This window comes from Sturnira hondurensis, unplaced genomic scaffold (genome assembly GCF_014824575.4).
Source record: "Sturnira hondurensis isolate 20B ecotype Veracruz unplaced genomic scaffold, ASM1482457v3 Scaffold0014384, whole genome shotgun sequence".
NCBI lineage: Eukaryota > Metazoa > Chordata > Mammalia > Chiroptera > Phyllostomidae > Sturnira > Sturnira hondurensis.
In genome coordinates, this window is record NW_028087015.1 from 42,307,178 (window position 1) to 42,329,482 (window position 22,305).

A 22,305-nucleotide genomic window follows, 5' to 3' on the forward strand; every position below is an offset into this window, starting at 1 on the left:
CCTAATAAATCCTTGCTCCGTTCCTTCTATTGACCTGCCATGGTTATAGGTGCTTGGAAATACAGCAATGAACAGAATAGATAAAGTCCCTGACCTCATATAGTTGACATTCTAACAAGAGGAGAGAGAGAAAAAACAATAAACAAATAAATATATACCAAATAAAGATAAGTGCTGTGGAGAAAAATAAGAGTTTTTATCGATCTAGGTTGTTAAAAAGGAGCTCATAGCTGAAGTGACATTTGAATGGATACGTCAAGGAAGTCTGTGAGAAGAGTGTCCCAGGCAGAGGAAACAGCATATACTTGACAGGGTCTTCAAGAAACATCGGAGAGTGCAGTGTTGTTGGAGCAGAAGGAATGAGAAAAGGAATGGAGACAGACAGTGGGTGAGGCTCGGGGTGTGAGGGTCAAGGGAAGCCAAGTGTCACTTACAGACCACAGTGGGCGTGTCGGCATTAACTCTGAGTGGGATGGGATGCCATCGGAAGGCGCCGAACAAGAACTGACATCTTGTTTTAGTGAGATCAAGATCATGATGGGTACCTTACGTATTTGGGAGTAAAGGGTTTAAGAGCAGAGGCATATAGACCAGTTAGAAAACTGTTATATTTCAGATAAGAAATATTGGTGACAGATGAGGGAGATAAAGATGGAGATGGTAGAAGTGATCACATTCTGGATGTAATTGGGAGGTATAGTCTGACATAGTTGGAGAAGATTTTGATGGACTGGTTAGGGGCATGGGTGAAATGTGTGGGGATCTGGAGGGATGAGGGTGATGGTGACTGAAATGGCCAAGACAGTAGAATGAGCAGAAGGGTAAAATCGAAAGTTTAGTTACAGATTCGTAAGTTTGAGATATCTATCAAAAACACAAGAAAAATATTGGTTAATTGGATATATGAACCTGTAGTTTAACAAGAGGTTTGAATTGAAGTATGTATTTGGAGAAAATAGCCCTGTAGATAGTATTAATGTCATAATACCGAATGAGGCTGCCTAGGGAATACATGTACATAGAGAAAACCAGAGCAGAGGATAAGTCCTGGGGCGATTCCATTATTACATGGTTGGGGAAATGAAGGGGTCATCATGATGTAGACCAAAATGAAGTGTCCAGTGGGATGGGAGACTCAATGGACAATGCTGTTTCAAAGAGTTATCCACTGTGTCATATGATACTAGTAAGTCAAGTGAGATGATTAAGAAGTAACCACTAGATTTAGCAATATGGAAGTCTTCAGTGACGAGGAAAAAAGCTGTTTTATTGGAGTGGTGGTAGTTAAGGCCTGATTTAAGGGGGTTTAAGATGATGGAAAAGAGGGTTTACAGATAAGAGTATAATGCAGTTCCTTTGAGAAGTGTTGTTTTAAAGGGAAGTAGAGAAATTGTTCAATAGCTACAAGGATAGTAACTGGAATAATAGCAAGGTAGGAAGAGAAACTTTTTTTATAAGACAAGAATTTCAGAATGTATTTAAGATGGTTCTTGTCTTTTTTCAAAATAGATTCTTTAGTCATTTCTTAAACTAGAGTCTTTAGGCAGTAAACCCCCAGTTTTTACATGCCCCCTAGAACACACAAAAGACTTAGTGATAGTTTAGTTAAGTATCAAATTTGAGTTGATCAAAAATGAAAAAATTATTTCTCTACCACTTCAAAGGTTTTCATTTGTGTTCTGGCATCCACTGTTGCTAAGGAACATCTTTCTACTAATCTGTGTGTGTTCCTTTGTAGCTGATCTGCCTCTTTAAAATTACATTTAAAGGGTTTTTTAAATCCTGATGCCCTATTTTAGTTTTACTTTTTATTTATACTACTTAGGGATTACTACGAGCTTTTATCCTGAAGGCTTGTTCCATTCTTTAATTTAGCAAAGTTATCAACAATAACCTCTTCCAAAACTGACTTCTTAAATTTAATGAAATTTTTTCCTCCTGAAACTCTCACCATAAATGGGTTGTAGCTTCTCAGTGTACCCTCTGTGGCTCGTAAGGGCTCCTTCTCGATTTCTAGGACTACCATCTTAGTTAAATAAAAATAAGCCTCCCGCTGCAGTATTTGGCACAGGGGAGGAAGCTCAAAGCCTAAACTTGCAGCCCACATTGGCCGGCACCTCTGGCATTGGTTACTTTTTGAAGTTATATTTAAGGCTAATATGCCTTACCAGGCAGCTGCGCTCAAAGTAAAGTGAAGGGTAAAAGCTTAAGACTAGTCTGATATCAGCCTGGCAAAGTCAAGCAGATTAAAATGTTCTCTCTCCTTTTCACTTTCTACTAAACCTGCATCTAGAGAGAAGGTTCTCTAGAGAATAATAAGGAATAAATATAAGGAATTAATATTCTAATATTAATGTTCCTTGATAATAGGGAATAAAAATAAGGAATTAATATTCTCTAGAGAATAATAAGGATGCTTCCCTTAAAAAGATGCGTGTGAAAAAGCAGAGAGAAATGGAGAAGCTCCAACAAACAAGGGAACCAAACAAAAGTGAAAGGACATGCACAGAGAATCATACTAAATGCTTCAAGAATTAGGTCTCAAATAAATGTGAATTAAAGCAAAGGAAGATCATTTTTACTCTTTCAATGATCAAAGATGGAAGAAAAAGAAAAAGTTTGCTGGCAATTGTACAGTAACATTGAAGTTCTCTGCTGGTCTCATCGGAGTCTACATTAGGACAGTTTAAAAGCAGTTGAGTAATCAAAAAATCTTGCAAATTGCTACCCCTTTCATGCAGCACCATCACTTCTGGGAATCAACCATTAGGCAATACGTGGAAATGCAGGCCAAATCCCTTTACTCCCCAGAGATGTTTATTACACTGTTATTTTATAATACTGAAAGACTAGAAGTAGTCTCTATCAATGACCTACAAACTTTTTTGAGTTCTATCCACAGGAAGAAAGTATGGGGTGTACATAGTGAGCCCATCCACATACACATGCACTAAAAATTTCATGTAAAGAAACAGTCTATTCTATTCCATTCCATTCACCTTAGCTATTCTGGTTGCTATAACAGAAATGCCATAGACTGAGTGGCTTATGAGCAACACAGACTCATTTCTCACAGTTCCGGACGCTGGGAAGTCCAAGATGAAGGTGTTGGCAGATTCCATGTTCAGGGAGGACCCACTTCCTAGTTCAAGACACCTGACCTTTTTTTTTTTTTTTTTTTTGCTGTGTCCTAACATGGTGGAATAGCAGAGGCAACTCTCCAGGATAACTTTTACAAGGACACTAATACCACTCATCACAATCACCTCCCAAAGGCCCTACTGCCAAACACCATCAAATTGAAGATTAGGTTTCTTTTTTTTTAATTATAGAGTATTGATTATGATATTACAGTTGTCCCAATTTTTCTCCCTTTGTCCCCCTCTGTACCATATCACCCACTCCCTCAGGCAATCCCCCTTCCATTGTTAATGTCCCTGGGTCATGTATGTAAGTTATTTGGCTATACCATTTCCTATACTCTACTTTACATCCCCATGTCTATTCTGTAACTCCCTATTTGTACTTCTTAATCCCCTCACCTCCTCACCCATTCTCCTATATTCCCCTATACCCCCTCCCATCAGGCATCCATCAGAATGCTCTCCATATTCATGACTCTGTCTCTGTTCTTGCACACTTAGTTTATACTTTAGATTCAATTGTTGACAGGTATGTATTTATTGCCATTTTACTGTTCATACTTTTTATCTTATTTTCTTAAGTAAGTCCCTTTAACATTTCGTATAATAATAATTTGGTATAATGAACTCCTTTAGTTTTTTTTTTCTTGTCTGGGAAGCTCTTTATCTGCCTTTGATTCTAAATGATAGCTTTGCTGGGTAGAGTAATCTTGGCTATAGGTCCTTGCTTTTCATGACTTTGAATATTTCTCACAAGTTCCTTGTAGCCTGCAAAGTTTCTTTTGAGAAATCAGCTGACAATCTTATGGTGACACCCCTGTAGGTAACTAATTGCTTTTCTCTTGCTGCTTTTAAGATTCCCTCTTTATCTTTAAGCTTTACCGTTTTTATTGTGTGTCTTGGAGTGGGCCTCTTTGCATCCATATTGTTTGGGACTCTCTGCACTTCCTAGATTTGCATGTCTATTTCCTTTGCCAAATTAGGGAAGTTTTCTTTCATTATTTTTTCAAATAGATTTCCAATTGTTCTTTTTCTTTTCCTTCTGGCACCTCTATGATGTGAATGCTCGACCTCTTGAAATTGTCTAACAGGCTACTTACACTATACTGTTTTTTAGACTCTTATTTTTCTCATGTTCTGATTGGTCTTTTTGCTTCCTTATGTTCCAAATCATTGATTTGATTCTTGGCTTTATCACTCTACTGTTGGCTTTATTCACTCCCTGTAAATTATTATTTTAATTACTGCATTCTTCCTTTCCGACTGGATCTTTTTTATGCTGTTGGTTCTCACTAAGTTCCTTGAGCATCCTTAGAACCAGTGTTTTGAACTCTGCATCTGATAGATTGCTTGCCTCCATTTTGTTTAGTTATTTTTCTGGAGTCATGACCTGTTCTTTGATTTGGGCCATGTTTCTTTGTCTCCTCATTTTGGCAGCTTCCCTGTGTTTGTTACTGTGTGTTAGGGAGAGCTGCTATGATTTCCCAAGTAGCATGGCCTAATATAGTAGGTGTCCTGTAGGGTTCAGTGGCACAGCCCTTCCTATCTCCCAAGCTGGGTACTCAATGTGTGCCCTTCATGAGGGCTGAGTACACCCTCCTCTTGTAGTTGAGCCTTGGTTGCCATTGGCAGGTCACTGGGAGGGATTTATCCAGGCCAGTCAGCTGCAAGGATGGACTGTGACCACTGACCAGCAACATCCGCCCTCTGTGGAGGTTCAGCTGTGCAGGGGGAGGGTGGTGGTGCTCTGATGTGGTCTGCAGCCATCTTTGGGTGCACAGGCCCTGGAGTTTCCTGGGTGGTGCAGGCCAAGGTCAGCCTCCACCTATGTTTTGCCCGGGGCCACTCTACACGAGCTATAAAGCAATCTGAGGTGACTGCTACTTGTGCTGGGCTTGAAGATTCCCAGGGGAAGCTAAGCTGTGAATCTAGGCTGGCTGCTGCTAGTGCAGTGCCTGGGGCCACCTAGTAAGAGGTAGAGAGCTAAGGGGTCACTGAGGCCAGCTGTTGCTTGTTTGAAAGGATTTAAGAAGTTGTGAAGCTTGAGCCAAGACCAGACATTCACTTGGAAAAGCCATTGTTAACAGATGCAAGTTGGATGGGATGGAGCCTCAGGGGATCTCCAGGGCAGGGTAAATAGTGTTATCCAGGTTGATGGAGTCTCAGATATGGCACCCACCTGCTGGGCCTGTGGCGTAACTCACCTTTCTATCTGGGAGAAAACTGTCCACCAATTCTTGCCTTGCTGCCAGCCATTTCCATTTGCTCCCTATATGCTACTGGTACCTTTCAAGCTGCCACTCCAGTGCTGGAGCTCAGAGGGAGTGAGTCTGAGTTCGTGTGTGGTCTTTCAGAGGAACTGCTTGGGACTCCAGATGTTTCTTCCACCTACTCAATTCCTGCTGATTTTTGCAGCCAGGTGTTATAGGGACTTACCTTCCTCTCACTGGTACCCTGGGTTGGGGCCTGGTGTGGGGCTGGAACTCCTCACTCCCAAGATATCCCTCCCAAATTTTTATCCACCACACATGGGTGAGGGACCAGCCCATTCTGAATCTCCACCCCTCCTGCCAGTCTGGATGGAGGGGGTTTCTTTAATTCTCTAGTTGCCAGACTTCCATTTGACTCAATTACTGCCAGTTCTGAATGATGGTTGTTCTATAATTTAGTTGTAATTTTGATGTGGCTGTGCACGGAGATGACCTGCGTTTACCTGTGCCGCCATCTTAAGCAGGAGGTGGGGATTAGGTTTCAACATAGGAATGGGGAGTGGGCACCAACATTCAGACTACAGCACCCCTCCATTTATTTAAACAAGCTTGGAAGGCACTGAACCTAATGGTGAGCAATAGGAATGTGATGGAATATTAATTAACGTAGCCATTAAATTTTACGTTCACAGTTTTTGGTTTTGGTTGGTTGAGGGTGGGCATTGTGCTTCTTTAGCCAGCAAGGAAAAGATTGCTTTTATGGAAATGCCGTATCACGGGGATTTACTGCAACGATCCCAGCTCTACGTTGCTGTGTGTATCCCTTCTCATGTATCTCTCAGCACGTCATGGTCCTTCATGGCTTTTCTTATGACGTGCCCATGCCCCCTCTCCTCTCACTTGCACTTCTCCAAGCTGATAGAATCTGCCTGAGTCACCCAGCATTTAATTTTAAATATTTTTCTATTGGCTAGGTGTTCATATTAGGACTTTAATCTCAATCAGTTAATATTAGCTGAGCCTGGTTGATTTCATTTGAATCAACAAAGAATTGCTAACGGCTGCATTTCCTAGGAAAAGTGGCAATCTGACTGGCAGGGACTTAACTACTTGCTAACATTCAATGGAAAAAGAAAAATCAAAAACAAACTGAAAAAGAAGCAGCATTTGTATGGGGTCTGTCCTCAACTTTCTTTAGAAATTTTACTAGAGAGTCACATAAAAGGAATCCAGAATTTATCTTACATCATTTTAATCTTAATCAAATTTCTAAATAAGCAAGTGTTGTGCTTTTATAATCAGAAGAATAATCAGAATTGGCTGTGGGGAAAACAGTCATTTTGCAGACCGGCATCTTGTACTCCTTTTCATTTAGTGCATTATCTTCTTGGTATAAATACGAACTTTCTAGGAATAAAATTCTATTTGAAGCAGAAAGCCTCGCATTTGTCCCACTAACACCGTTTCAGAATACATTGCTCAGCATGCAGTTTGGTTGGGGGGTTTGGGTACAAAACCTGGATAGAAATAACTTAGTAATAAGCCAGGTCTTTTTCCTAAAGGTCTTTCACTTTCCTGCAGTCCTTGTATAACCATTTGTATTATCTGTTTCAAAATATAATTTTTGTGGAAAAGTGGACTGAAGTGAGCCTGAGAGGGTGTTGGCAGCCCATCCCTGAAGACCAAGGAGGAGGTGGCGGCTGGGGCTTGGGGGAAGCCTGGAGAGGAGAAAGGGAACAGAATGAATTCCAAAGACACTTCAGAGGTAACACTGACAGTGGGGAACTGGCTAGAGGAACAGAGAAAGTGTCCAGGTGACTCCCAGGTTTCTGGCTTGTGTTGCAGACACTGGAGAGAGACCAGGTTTAGGGAGGAGGCGCTGATGGACCCTTGCATCTGACCTTGGGAATGGGCTTTAGAGGTATCAGTCAAACAGCCGTTTCTACACAGCCAACGTGTGACTTCAAGTAAATTATCACCATTCACCATCAGTTGAGAGCCCCATCTCTAGTCATTGTTAACCAATCTATTCAAATGAGTGCTCCCCTGTGAGGGTGCCTTGTATCAAAGGGCTTCGTTGTGTTACGTGTCACAGGATGGCTACCGCGTACCACAGAGGAAAGCCAGGCAGGCAGAGGGACTCTACACCAGCAAAGGCCTTGCCGATTGTGTCTGTCGTTCTAAGTCACGAACAGTCTCCTAGTGTTGATGGTATAGACAGGACTGTTGGTCACACAGGATATTGGTCACAGGGATTTGCGTGAGCAGCAGCTCCACCCACATTCAGTGACGGGCATCATCTGGTTGGTTCTGACCCGGCAAGGAGCTGCAGGAAGACAACAAAGCTTTAAAGCTAGAACGCAGGTATTCAGTTTCTTATGTTGCTTGTACATGTAATTCATTTAGTGCTTCGTGTTTTGCACCTTTTAGTTGACGTGCGATTTTTTTTTTTAGAAAGATGTACTTCCCTCTGTTACAAGGTTGTTGAAAAGAAACAAAAACCACTTTATCTAAGTGTTGTGTCTTCCTGCTCAACTGACCAAAATGTCCTGTAATTAATGTTGGTGGTGCTAACGATTTGCTAGTCAGCTATTTCACACCTCTGATAGCGGGCGACTGTGGTTAAACATTCACAGTTCAGTATGTTAGGGTTTCCAGGGGGCACCGAGGTTGGGGGTCCATTCACTGACCCTTCATCTAACAAATGAAGTGCTGCGGGCTGGCCACCTAGGTGCATCTGCGAGATGCCAGTGAACACAGGAATGGAGGGATGCCCCGCCCCCCAGGAGCTCCGTTCTTTCGCTCCTTAGTGAAGCAATGAAATTAGACTCAAATAAACTTATCACTGGCTTCAACCCATCCAACTTGTCGTCATGCTGTAACGCTTGACCATCTTGTCAGCCAGTCTGGCTGGCTCTGCTGCGATGGATTGCTTCAGTTGGCAGAGGCCAAAGAAGTACCGGGCAAAGGTCGGGGGTTCATTTTCTGAGGCAGTGGGCCCTGTGTTTTCATCTCCTCTCCCAGGACTGGGGTGCATGTGTGTGCGTGTGTAGAGAGAGAGAGATTGAGAGATTGGGGGAAGGGGAGGGGAGAAGGAAGGAGGGAGGGATAGGGAATATAACTGACTTGGGGAGAATTGTGCCCAGGTTTATATATGAAGGCAGCGAGACAGAGAAGCTGGAGATTAAGACATGCCAAGTGGTGACCAAGAAACTTTCACCGTGTTCCACCTTCAAGCCCACCCTGTCTGCCAGATTTTAACCAAATTAGAGTAGTGTGGTCTGTTTGCTTCATGACTGAATGAAAAAGGAAACTTCAAGAGTACTTTTTATAAAGCCCAGGGGAACCCATACGGAAATCCAAGCTCTGTTTCAGGAGTAACTGCCGGACTGTGGGTCAGTATGCCTTTCTTGTTAATTTTCATGAACAGACTGATGGTCAGGTCTCTCTTTTTTCACTCACTTTTGCATTTTTAGATATAAATCTCCAACACAGCTTACACCATGGTTCTCCTCCGCCTCCCATCTCACTCTTCCCTCTCAGGCTTAATTTCTCTGTGTTCCCTTTTTCCTCTGCTTCTCTGCTCTTCTCCTTTCTGCTCTTGGCAACTTTCTTTGGCTTGTCCTGGTGTTTATAAAGTAGTCTTATTATGCAGAGCCCCAGATGGCCTTCCTTGCCTGATCTAAGGTGCATTTTGGGCTTCCAAAGTTTGTTCTCTGAACGAAGGGCTTGCATTCGGAGCATGCAGGGAGCTGGTGTGTGTGGAGACACTCAACTGAATGCCAATTTGCACTCAGTCAGCACTTCAGGGAGTTAACGTGGGTCCATGTCTCCCACGTGAGCAGGCAGTTTCTATTTTTAGGAGAATTTTGCAAAGAAGGAGCAACAACACGATCATACATTTGTTTTGCATTTCACCGAAGCCCTGGGGATGGTCAGCACTTTGGAGAAAAGCAAAGTGAGACTGTCTCTTTGTGCTTCTAGCTGGACCCCTCCGCCAGTCTTGTCTGAGGCTTTGGGTTCCTCACTGCAGGTCTGATTGCAGCTGACCTGTCGCACCTGGTGAACCACCTACTTTACCTCTTTCAACAGCGTTCAGATAAACTGCTGACAGAAGGACATGCTCCCACCTCCCCAAAACACCTGTTTTAAACTAGGATCGGGGTCCCTGTTCATTCCTTCAATAATTTATGTGAGACTCCCCTCTCACCCAACTTCTCCCAAAGATCCAGAAACAGCAGCCAGACCTCGTTGGGGATATTCTTGCGGTGGGGGCACATCTAGTGCCTGTGGCCTGTGACCCACCAGTGCTTGCACCCACCAACGCCCTCCCCACACAGAAATCCCACACGGAGGGCTCATCCAGTCCTGCGAGGCATTTTGGTGAGGAGGTGGGGTGGGATGGTAGATGGAGTGGGTGTGTCTCACCCCCCGAACTTTACGGACAGCCCCGCAGGTACCGGGAACCCATGTATTCCTGTCCATCATCTTGTGACTTCAGTACTGGGGCACAGTTGATAGGCAGGTGAGGAAAAATCAGGGTAACAGCACAGACGAGGGAACAGTTAAGTTTCCAGGGAGTGTGGAAGGCTTCATGGAGGTGCTGATGTCCCAGCCTCACTGTGAAGAGTACGGACATTTGTGTTTGTTCTGGCAGGGCCTTGAAAGTGAAGGGAGGGAGGCCAAGCAGACGCTGTTTCAGGTCTTAGAATGAGAAGACGCAGAACAGGCCTCTCATTCTGAGATTGGAGAACAAGGAGCTACATTCCAGAGAATTCCAAGGTAGGATCACCCCGTCGTGGTGACTTGAGTCACATGTAAGAGGGGACGGAGTAACCAAGGTAACTGAACAACCCTAATCTTCATGAAGTGAAACAGGATATAGGGAAAGGAAGCCGTTTGCTCCTTAGGCAGAGATTGGGGGCAGATGGGAGATGCTGCGTGGCGGTGCACAGGAGTCGTCTGAGATGCTTGGGGGCGTGCAGGCGTATTAATTCTCTGTGTCTGAGGCCCCTGCCCTCTGGGTCTCTAGCGTTTGCATGATGCTCTGTGGAAACCACCAGCCGGGGCTTTCCCAGTAGCTTATCTTCCTCATTTGAAAGTAAAGTTTTAACTGGTAACTTGATCACAAGTGGTTAAAAGTGAAGACTTCATTTAAATCATTGTTTCCGTTTCATGGGAAGGCGAATGTTGATTACTACTGTCCTGTGAGATGTGAAATAGCTGATTTCACTCCACTGGGCGGCAACAGCAACGCATTCAAGCGTCTCTCCCTTTGACTTGGTAGGTACATGGTCTCCGTGAGTCAACAGTGGTCCAGGGCTTAGCTCAGCCTGCTCATGCCAGCCGTCACCCACCAGCCAACTGGCTTAGGAGAGACATGGCCGGGTCATTGAATGGCAGTGGTCACACCGTGGGGTGGTGAACAAAGGCTCCAGACAATGGAACGTTTAATTCAGAAGCTCTGAAAACAAGCTCTCCTTAGCCAAGACGCTGGATTTACGAGGACGAAAATAGCCTGTCCTTTCCCTTACCATGCTGCCTTTTCTTCCCCCGTAAATACATGCTCCTCATTTTTATCTTCCCCCACCCTCATCTGTCAGAGGTGTTAACACATCATCTGGTTTTTAATTTCCTGGTTAGACCTGAGGGGAAGAGGAAAAGCACAGCCAACAAACTGATTTAGCCAGGCTCACTCTTGCTCTCTCACTTTCCCTGGGGTCAACTCATGCCTGGATTTACATGTTCAAAAAAACAATAAGTTACATTAAATGACCCAGAGGTGATCAGACTGCAGGGGCCCAATTTACACCATCCACATTTGAGAGATCGGCCAACACACCAGCATCGCAATGCATTTGTCTGTTCTCCGTGTCCACAGTCAAGCAGTTTCATTTCCCTGGTTATTGTATTCGTTTTCCCGACAGAGAGCAAACCCAGAAAGCAAGATAAGAATCAGAAGGTCCTTTGACAGTTGTAGATTTAAAATAGAGGGACCCAAATGACTTCGAGAGAGAGCTTCAGCAAGCTCAGAGAGATGATTTTCCCCATTTCTGTATTGGGACATTCTTCTTAGCCAGTCAGAGGGAGTTGGAGGAGACAACACTATTAATTATTTACGTACTATCTAATTCTTTTCAGCATTCTTCATCCATCATTAACTGATTGGATGAGATTGCTTGTAAAGGCCCTTCCACCTCCAAATTTCTGTGCTCTGCTAAAAAGCTCCTCTCATATAGACATGTTTTAGTAATGACTAGATAATTGCCTCCTTTGCCTCCATTTTATTTTGTATTGGTTTCAGGTATACAGCTTAATGGTTAGACAGTCATATACTTTACATAATTTTTTTTGATTGATATCTGGGAATTCAACCCTGGACTCCATAATGGACTTTTAGAAACCGTATTAGTTTTCTATTGCTTCCATGTCTAATTATCGTAACTTTAGTGGTTTCTAACAACAGCCCTTTATTATCTCGCGGTTCTGTAGGCGAGAAGTCAGCACAGCACAGTCGGACCGGATTCTCAGCTTAGAGTTCACCATGGCAGACTGGGCTCCGGGGGCGGATTTGCTCTCAGGCTCACATGGGCTACTGACAGAGCTCAGTTCCTTGCCGCGGTGGGACAGTCTTCCCCATTCCTGGCTGGCTGGCCCCGCACTAGGAGCTGTTTCTTGCACCTAGAGGCTGCCTGCCTGTGTCTCCTGTTTCCTCCTGGTCCCCTAGAGCAACAGGAGGCCCAGTCCTGCTCGGATTTCTAATCTCTCTGACTGATGGCCTGCTTCCACAGGCTATTATGATTACATTGACTCACTTGCGTAATCCAGGATGATCCCCCTGTTTTACAGTTAGTTGATTAGCAACCTTAACTGTATCTGCAGTGTCCCTTCCGAGCAGTACCTAGATTAGTAATCATTGCTAATTGGCGTTACTTTGGTGATCAGATCTGAGGACGACTGATTCCATCTATTTACTTGTGTTCTTTTTATTTTGCCACTTCCCAGGACAATAATTTCTTATCCTAGTTCCATATTTAGTATTTCAGCCATTTGGCATAGAGGGTTCTCTATTGCAAAAAGTATATTAATTGGTTGGTTGAGTGGGGGACCTTGATATTTGTTTTCTCTCCCTCCGCTCGGCTGAGGAAGGTTCCTTGAGTGTGTCTGGTTTGCACTAGATGGGTATTTCTCAATTCCAGCTGCACTGTAGAATCGTATAACAAAAACTTTGAAGTATCAATACTCAGGCGCACCCCAGAGTTTCTGACTCGTCCATAGGAAAGCCCAGGCATGGTGTCTCGGGTCCCCAGGGGGTTGTGACTTGCAGCCAAGGCTGAGAACTATCAATGAGCTCCAGACATTCTATTTTAGACGTAAGGAGGCTGAGGGTGAGAAATGACTTTTTGCCTCCAGTCCCGTAACTAGGAACAGATCTGGTGTTCTGTTCCAATGCCGTGCCAAGGATGAAAGGTCCGTCGATGCATCAGCGCTCAGTAATTACGCGCAAAGTGGGTGTTGGACAGGTCTGGAACACCCCGCTTCTTGCTTCCGTAGCAAGACTCTGTCTTTATAGGGCTCCAAGGAACGACTAGACCCAGCAAAAGAGCTGTTCAAAGGTCTTCCCAGCAGCACAGGCTGCTCGTAAGCCGTAAGAAGCACCAATACGTTCCGCACCACCTGGGGGCTGGCCACATGGGCATCCACGCCTCTTGGTGTCCCAGAGCCACATGGTCTGACGCCGCATCCACTGCCCTGCCCATGGCTGTTGAGCACTGGAGACATGGCGAGTGCCAATTGCAGTGTGCTGTGAGTGTGAATTGCACATGACAAAAAATATTGAAATATCTCCTTAATACTTTTCATAGTTATCACATGATGAAATGCAATATTTTAGATATATTGGATCAAGTAAGATACATTATTAGCATTAATTTTACCTATTTCTTTACTCTTAATGGGTTACCAGGAAGTTAAAATGGCACCCGTGCCCAGCACTGGTGGCTCTGTTATATTTCTGTGACACAGCACTGCTCTGGAGCGCATTTTGCATTAGCGCTGTTAACAGCACGCGGTGCGAGTCCCTGCTGCGCTACCTCAACTGGTCTTCAAGAGTGAGGTGGTTATTGTAAACCTCCCAAAGACAAGACAGTGATCTTGCGATCTGCCCTGGGTTTGCCGTCTATCTATCTGGGAGCCAGTCAGTCTGGCCAAATAGATTTCTTTCTATTTATATATCTAGGCTTAAAGGAGGTGGGGGCTGCTCCTGTGTCAGGGAAAGAACACAGTCTTTAGTCTTAAGTAATGTCCCCAAAAGTAGTCCAGGTGCTCCTGGAGACCCTAAGGCCTAGAGCTGAATAGTATACGTTTTGAGCTGTACTGCTCCTAAAGACTGCTGTTAAGTCAGCGTTTATGAATTATCAATGTCCTTGACATCCCTAAGCGCTGGGAATACTATGGTGTCCATAAATCAAATCCAAACTGGACTTTCTCATTTCCTGTAGTTTTCCCTGTCCCGTTGGTACCCTACACAGGTGTTATTCAGCCTGGTTTAGCATCTAAGAAGAGACGCGGGAAGGGAGAGGCAGGCGGCAAGTATGGTTCTAATGCTTACCCAGAAATGTTCTGTCCAGGGGATTCGCCTACCCTCTCAACCTTTCTCTACACGTGCCAGTTCTGGGTCAGAGTTGAGGGAGATTGGCACCTTGCATGCTCAGCCACTGAACACCTTTGGGGGGGACATCTACTCTGTTCCAGACCCAAGGCTAGTCACTGGGGATGCAATAGTGAGACGCAGCTATTGCCTCCAGTGTGCTCCCAGCTAAACGAAGAGGACAGGAGCCGGGCAGCATTGGGACACGTCTCCTCAGTGAATGGCAGTTTTCACAGCATCACACAGTGCGGGGTTTAGCTTAGCCCTGAATCGTGGAGTGGTGTGGAGGCAAGGGGACCGAGCCCACAGAGAGCCAGTCTCTCCTGCAGTCACCAGGACAGGCGCTGCTGGGCTGCTGGCTCCCCGTCTAGTAAAGCTTTTCCAGGAGGTCATGCCCTTCGCACTTGGTTTCCTAATTCGTTGACCTTAAAAGTACAACTTTACCATTTTGGACTTGATAAAAAGAAAGAAGGGTCCTCCCAGTGTTTGCTCTATAAGTTATCTGGGTACGCTGGTGGGCTGTGAGTTACCACGCTAATCATCGTCAGCCTATAATCTCATCAAGGCAGGGTTGTTATTTCAAGACTTGGTTCTATGAGATGTCTTCCATAGCTTATCTATTTCCTATTAAATTAGGTTTATCAAAGCCCATTCCCTTCTGAGATTTGAAAGAAACTCCCAACATCTTCAACCTTGTTGAAAGCACACTCTTCATGTTACAGATCTACCGCAGTCATAAAAATTAGATTTAAAAAAGAGTCTTGTGGAACAAGAGAGAAAGCAGAAGCTCAGTAAGAGGTTTGTTCTTTCAAACTCCGTTTTGGAAAAAAAAAATGACTTGGTAGGTGCAATGGTGTGCAGTAAGACACAAAAAGGAGCATACTGTTCAAATGAGCACCTGTGTAATTGGTGTCCTCTTCCATGTGAGAGCCATGCATGCACTGTGATCACTGGATACACCAAGAGAGCCAGGCTGAGTGAGTTTGCTGACCACCCACAGGAACAGTTGCTATGGTGAACTGCCAGTATCGCAAAGTGCCACGGGGTCCTACTGACCTCAGACAGAATGGCCCGTGCAGGGAGAAAGGCTCGCTCCCCACGGAATGCCCACGCATGCCAAGATAGGGGCAGCCCCAAGCATTCAGTGCTGAAATGCCCCTTATTCTTTTCACTCCGCAGGAAGGAAGAGGTAGTTCCAGGTTCCTGTAACCCAGCAGCCTTCTCCGTTCTCATAAGGAGAGAACATTGCTAGGGAAGGCATCAAGCCAAATCGCTCGTCATGGAAATTCATCTACCCAGTTTTCAGCTCTAGAAATCTAGGGGTCGCAAACCAATGATCTGGATCCAGTAACAGCAGCACAGACTTTTCTTACAGTAGCTGACATGGTGACTGGGGGCAAAGTCAGCCTCTGGAGTATTTCTCACACAGCTGGGCCTCCATGCCAAAGGCGTGCAATGGCCACCATGCCTGAGCACAAATGGCTGTCATTCCCCCCTAATCCCAGGCAATGCACACATTCCACTACGAGGAGCCCTCCTTTTCCCCAGAGCCTTGTGTAATGTAGCACTTGATTGAGGAAGGGAGTCTCACGTGTTGTGGCTGCCCAAGAACACGTGTGCTGATTGCGTTACCACCTCCATAGGCCTCTGTTTCACGTTATAGAAATGAGGGCCTGCTCCTGATCTGCTCCATGGGAATATTATGAAACGTAGTCTACTCATGACCAGTATGAGAAAGAGTCAACGTGGCTGCTGGCATTTATTGGCTACAGGCAGAGCGCATGCCAAGAGCTTTGAAGAACTCTTCCCCTTCTGATTTCTTTATGGAAAAGGTAATACAATTGTCACCCTCATAGTGAGGATGAGGACACTCAGGTTTGGGAAAGGTGGGATTTGAACCTAGCTCTCTCTGATGCCAGAATACATGCTCTGAACCCCTAAGCTTCCCTGTCTGTACGTGGAGATCCAGGATAGCATCCGAGGGAGAGGCTGGTGTTCATTCCCAAAGACCCGGGAACGTATCTGTGAGTGATTAGTAACTAAATGTGATCAGCTGAGAGTGGCTCAGATGGCATCACATGAAATCAGTCACCCAGGGTTCACTCAGAGGCACTGTCTGTCACATCTTGCCTCAATGTCAGCAGATTGCTTCATCTGGTACCTGTTACCTACATGGAACCTGGACAGCATCATTCAGTTGCTGGTCCAACAGGTCCTGGCCTGGGAATCCACATCCAGTGACTTCTGTGAACCCAGGGACTTGGTTAGTCCAGGTTTGTGACTTGGTAGTTTAAAATCAGCCAGGCTGGGGGTGTTTCCACCACAGAAACTGGCAAGTGCTAGGTTCATGGTCCTTTATTCCAGAGAAACAATTATTAAATATTTATTAGTACACCACTGTCTGTGACTCAAAAGGAGAGACCCAGTATGAATTGTCACACTTCTGAAGGTGAGCAAAAGCACGCCGAGCACCCTAAGGCAAACCTCCTATGAGTCTAATCGTACCGAACTCCAATGAATCTTCAGTCCCATCACACCACATGTGGAAGGCCCTCTTCCAACAGAATTTGGAATTATAATGATTTTGTTAGACATATAAAGTTTTATTATGTTTATTGTTATTTTACAGAAGCAAGTATATTGGCTGTAACAGTTTCGTATTTATGAATGCAAGTACACACACACAAACCATAAAACGCATCTCTCAATTTTGTAAAATAGAAATATAAAATATAATGCGAGCCATATATATAATTTAACATTTTCTCCTGATCACGGGGAAAAATAAAAATCAGAAGATATTAATCTTTAATAATGTTTTCTTTAACCCAATAAGCCAAAATATGATTTTAACACAGAGTCCACATTGACATTATTGAAACACTTTGTATCCTTTTTTGTACCAAGCCTTCAAAATCATGTATATTTTACATTTGCAGCACATATCAGTTTAATTCCCAATTTTCATTGGAAACGATCTGTTTTTAGATTTTATAACATCTGCAGAAAGAGCAGATTTGTATATCCAACCTGTTCCAAATATACTTAACTACTTAATGACAATATTTACTTCATTAAAGGTGAATAGAATCTAGCTTATTTAATTCCTCAGCTGCATTAGCCACTTCTCAAGTGTTCCATGGCCACAGGAGGTCGCTGAGTTGGCCAGCACAGGTCTCTGCCACGTGTGCTTTGCTTGTTAAAAAGGACACCCACCATGGACTACTCCAAGAGCCTTGTTCCCCCTCATCCCGTACACACTTAAAATGCCTTCTCGCCCTGTATTCCCCACTGGATGCTGAGGAGAGAGGAATCTCAGCAAAAGTAGTTGTGTTTGTAATGTCTGTGAACTTTTTCTCCCTCACGGAGGGGAAGGAAATAAGTCCACCTAAGGCGTTTAGGGTCAGTTTTCCAATGACCACCACCATCAAAAGTGGGCCATGAACTCTACATGCAGATGGTTCTAGCAAAACTCCAGTTGCTAATTAGAATGGGTTCTTTCATGTGCCCTTTGAATTAGCCTTACCCTTGCCTACTGCTGAATTTTTAGAAAAGCTTCACCAGAAAGTCAACGGGATTCGATTTTGCAACATTTCATTAGTAATCCACACCAGCATCAGAAAGTACACATTGATGAGGTCACCTACCTGGAGTCTTGGTTTTGCAATATAACAATTCTGCTTCTGTGGTCATTTTTTTATCAGCTCATTTTCAGTATCAGAAGAGCTAGATCAATAAAACAAAAATTGAGGGAAACATTTCTGATCAACCATTTAGTATTTTGCCTTAACAGGACTACAAGCAATTAAGTCTATCATTTTATTCCTCCCGTATATGAAGAGGCTAGCAACATACTTGTAGGAAAGCTTTTGACCACTTTTATTGTAAAGACTAGCTACAAGTCAGAGGGTGGAGGTAGTTTAGCGTGGTAGTTCATTTTATCTGTGCCAAATTATAAGCCAGATATGAGCACCTTTTTCCCTGTGTACTTTTTAATGCTACTACTTTTAATGCAGGTGATGTGGGGTTCTGCATGAAATAGTCTGATCTTCACATTAAATTCATCTGGTCCTCATCATCTCTGCATCAAAATCTCTGAAACCCAGTAATGACCACCTTTCACTCTTTGGTCTCCTACCATCAGCTTCCCACTAGACATGGCCGATGTTCCCACGAGTATCACAGTCACCAGCTGTCCTAGACAATCATGTGACCTTCTCCTCCTTCTCAGGGACTCAGATCCCAAATTCCCAATTCCTATAGACAGCGCCAGCTTTCATTCACACGTGTGCACCGTGCCCAGTCGTTTGGGACAGACACAGCTCTCGACCATCTTCCGTAACACCCAGTCATCACCAGATCTTGTCCGTATTTCTCAGTGACACTAAGTTAAGAAGGCACGAGGGGCAGATTTGTGCCGAGAAAATTCTTTTTTGCACTTGATTTACCTACACCGAAGCTTGAAGTGACTTTCTGATTAACATGAGTTGCAATCTAATTTCATTCCCCCGAATTCATAATTCTGAACCTTGTTTTCTGGCTTGCCTGCCACCTCAGCCTACTGCCCTGCACTGGTCGGAATGCAGACCCACACCCCAGCCCTTGTACTCTCCGAGGTTCACCCGTAACAAAGGTGCGCCCCTACCCTCTTCCTTTCTCTAACCCATCGCAACCTTATTTGTCATTTGGTTCTAATTTGGAGCCCAGGCCTTCGGTGGCTGATCCTTCCCGACTCTGACCTTCCGTGAGTAGTTGGTATGCTTCCTTTCGCCGTCATGTGGGCCTTTCTTGCCCAGTCCTTGAAGTCAGGAACTCTGATTTTCATTGCCTTTGTATTCTCCATTGTGCCTTGCACAATGCAAACAGGCACTCGTGGTTCAACAAATACTTGCTAATTTTAAATTAAAGAGAATTGGGCCAGTTGTTTTCTTTGCCTGGAGTTGGTTATAACAAGTTGGAATAATATTATATTTAATCTCCATTTCTTCTCATGTGTTTATGGACTGTTTTATAGCCAAGAAATAAAAGTCAGTGTATCATTGGCCTCACTAATGTGGAGGCCTCCTCGGCCGGGCAGTCTACGGAATGAAGACTCTGGCCAGCCAGATGGCGCCGCTTTCAACTGGCTCTCCCTTGCCGGAGCGGGAGCAGGGAGCAGGGAGCAGGGAGCAGGCAGACCCCTTGGCTCTGGGACGGGTGTTGCATTAAGGCAGGAGTAGAAGCTTGTCCGCCGCCTGCAAGGGCACAGCTTGCCGTGAGGTTACAGCCAAGGAATGCGTAAATGTCTTTAGAAACTGAGACAGGGCTTTTCCCTAGAAAAATATTGTGAAGTTTAAAAAACCCAGTTGACTAAGGTACAGTGTCGTGTAATCCTCCGGCCCGTGCCTGCCTCTACTTCGATTGTGGTACCGGGACAGGGGGACAATGGGACTTCGCCTGGCTCACAGTTGCCACGTCACTGGTAGATTCCATTCAAGTGCAGGACTCTGTGTGCTGTACTCTGTCCTCTCCTAGGGATGCTCTGTCTCACTTAGAACCTGAGACAGAAGGATCCGCTCATCAGGAAGCTGCCACACGGAGCTCTGCCCAGCAGAAGGGGACAGCTTACGGTGCAGTTGAACCGAGTGCCCCGTGCTCTGGGTTGAGTGGGGCTCTCGAGGGGGCTCTCGAGGGGGCTCTCGAGGGGGCTCACTGGGGAAGTGCAGCCAGCTGCTTTGGGAGTCGCTGGCCGCCTCCGAGCCAGCAAGAGTGCAAGGGATGAGCGCTAGTCTCTATTGCAGCACCCATCCCTTCCTGAATGGCCACATCTCCTGGCTTTCTTCTCCACTTCCAGCCTCCGTGGGGCATTGGCATTGGCTCCCTACGCAATACGATCAGAGGCCGTGAGCTGTGCTGTCTTCTCTTTGGGACAATGACAGTTTTACAGACCTCTTTCTTTTCTTTTCTTTACTTTTTTGCTGTAGGAGTGTGCAGGCAGATTCCTGTTTAATTCTGCCTTGGGGAATTCTGATCTATTTGCTCTGCGGGACAGAATGTTTTCTATGGAGATCTGTTTGGTCCATAGGGAACTTGTGATAATCAGTTTGTTACTGGTTCTAAGTTGTGTGCTGGACACTTCAAAGGACAAGATTCAAAATATCAGACTTTGAAGTAAAGAAGCGTTCATTGATGGAGACAGCACCAGCTTGAGAAGATGGGGGACGCAGAGAGCCCAGAATTCGGGCATCTTGTATGTCAAGGAAAGGGCGGAGAAGCGGGGCAAGAGGTGTATGTTACCTAGGCCTGACAGGGAGGCAAGGCAAGAGTGTGAAATCTCCAAAGCTGTTTGTTCCCCTGTTCCTTGCCCTCCCAGCTGACCTGCTCTGGTTCTGGGGCTTCTGCAAGTCTTTGCCAAAAGCTCAAACCTCAAGCAGAATTCCTCTGATAACTAGCATACCTACAGCAGGAGTTATTCACCTGGAGGCTGAGGGAGAAATGCAGGCTAGAATTAAGTTAGGGCCACAGAGCAGGCATTTCACTCTGTTAAAGGTTGCTTCTTCCAGGGAAGTGAAGTTCATTTGCAGGCCACAGCTTGGGGCAAGCATCAGCTGCTAGTCACCTGAAGCAAAATCCATGTGTGTCTGTCATCTGCCACGTCCTTTGGAGAGGTAACTTCCAAACCAGCGAAAGCACCCTTCCAAGACATGCAGACTTCTTTATGTCCCTAGTCAGTTAGGAAGCAGACACGCAGCCTGGGCTCAGAGAAGCTCTGTTGCTGCTGATGGCCAGGGAGCGAGCAGCCGGGAGGCTCTGTACCTGCCACCAAGTGTGAGAAGCACAGTTGGTAAAATTCGCTTACAGAGTTCAGCTCCTCGGGGCTTTTCACGTTTTAAACAAATATGCAAAAAATAAAATTTACAAGGACATGTCCAGTTACAAACAGGATGGTGTTTTCAGCCTATAACGTATTTGTTTTTAGCCTTTGTATATACTCCTGCTGCAGACCTCCAACTATTCGCCTAGAGCAGAGGACCTAGGGAGACAGGCTCAGTGGTTCCCAATGGCCAAGCAGATGAGGAGGATACATGGCCAGTAGGCGGAGCCTCCCAGATTAGGGATGTAAACCTAAACCGTGGGTGTCGTAAATCTCAGAGTTGGTGAAGTGTGTTCATCTACATGATCCCCTTGGTCTATCAGGGACTCCCTGGGGCCAGGTGTGAGGGGGATCAGACAGAAGAAGAGATTCAGTTTATGCAGAGATGGGGTTGCTTAGAATTTTTTTAAAACAGAAAATCATATGGAACAAAAAAGTGATGGGTGCCCTGACCGAGTGTGGCTCAGTGGGTAGGGTGTCATCGCACAAAGCGAAACGTCACCAGTCTGATTCCCCGTCAGGGCACGTGGCCTGGCTTGCAGGCTGCTCCCTGGTTGGGGTGCGTGTAAGGGGCAGCAAACCAGTTGATGTTTCTCTTCCTCTCTTTCTCCCCCCCCTTCCATCTCCCTAAAAATAAATAAATAAAACCTTTAAAGATGGGCTATTCACTGTCTAGAAATGAAAATATAGAACCTGACACATGTTATACCTATTCAGAATGTCACAGCCGTTCCTGGGGACCACCCCATTCCATTACCCAGGAAAACAAACACCCTCGTTTATCACTTCAGCCCGATGAGGCTCGTGAGAAGGGCTCTTTCATTTTATTGTCAAGAATGCACAGTAACGACAACAAGGCCGAGGGAGGCCCGGGGGTGGGGGCCCCGGTGTGCTGATCAGTGCGCCGCAGTGACTTGGGAGTGTGATTTGATGGCAGTATTGGCCTCGGTTAGTCGTCAAGTGTAGCAACAGCTCTCCAGAGAGTCCCGGAGTTCATTTTAAATCAGCCCAGACTCGCCCCTTCAGAGATCTTGGAAGTGGACAACACCGGGTTCATTTAGTCCAAAGAAGCGTCCTTCCCCCAGGCAAAGGTGAATGCCGGCCGAGGCATGCTGATCTGATGCCGGTTCATCAAACTGAAGGGCTGGAGGTGTGGCCACTCTTGGGATTCCAAGCGGCCAGAGGCACAACCTGACCCTGTGTGAGCCTGAGGTGTTCACATTCCTCCTAAAACCACGCAGAAACGCAGGAGGAGAGCAGGTATCCTAGGCATTGCTTCTATCCTAAGGTTTGCTTCTCACCTTCCCCGCTCCACTGCCCTCCAGCCGATCCCCCTTGGATGGCTTATTCGCTCAGTATCTGAGGGTCAGCTGGAGTCTTTCGTTCACTGGGACGCACGCTGGAGGACTTTTACTATTACAGTAGGTTTTTTTATTTGTCCTTTTATGG

At 45.3% G+C, this 22,305-nt stretch overlaps 1 protein-coding gene and 1 long non-coding RNA gene across 4 annotated transcripts in view; both read left to right on the top strand.

Moving 5' to 3' along the window:
- GHR (growth hormone receptor) overlaps positions 1-22,305 on the top strand; it is a 218,056-nt gene that overhangs the window by 82,638 nt on the left and 113,113 nt on the right. The window contains exon 1 of one of the 3 annotated variants that reach the window (XM_037063240.1): positions 8,483-8,748. The exons of the other annotated variants lie outside the window; for them this stretch is intronic. The gene's annotated coding sequence lies outside the window, so the exon portion shown is untranslated. Of the gene's footprint in view, positions 1-8,482; positions 8,749-22,305 lie in introns of those variants that run through there. 3 annotated transcript variants of the gene reach the window in all.
- LOC118998818 (uncharacterized) lies at positions 1,157-7,331 on the top strand. Its single transcript, XR_005068956.1, has 3 exons — positions 1,157-1,170; positions 4,581-4,587; positions 7,071-7,331. It is a non-coding gene; the product is annotated as an uncharacterized LOC118998818 (long non-coding RNA).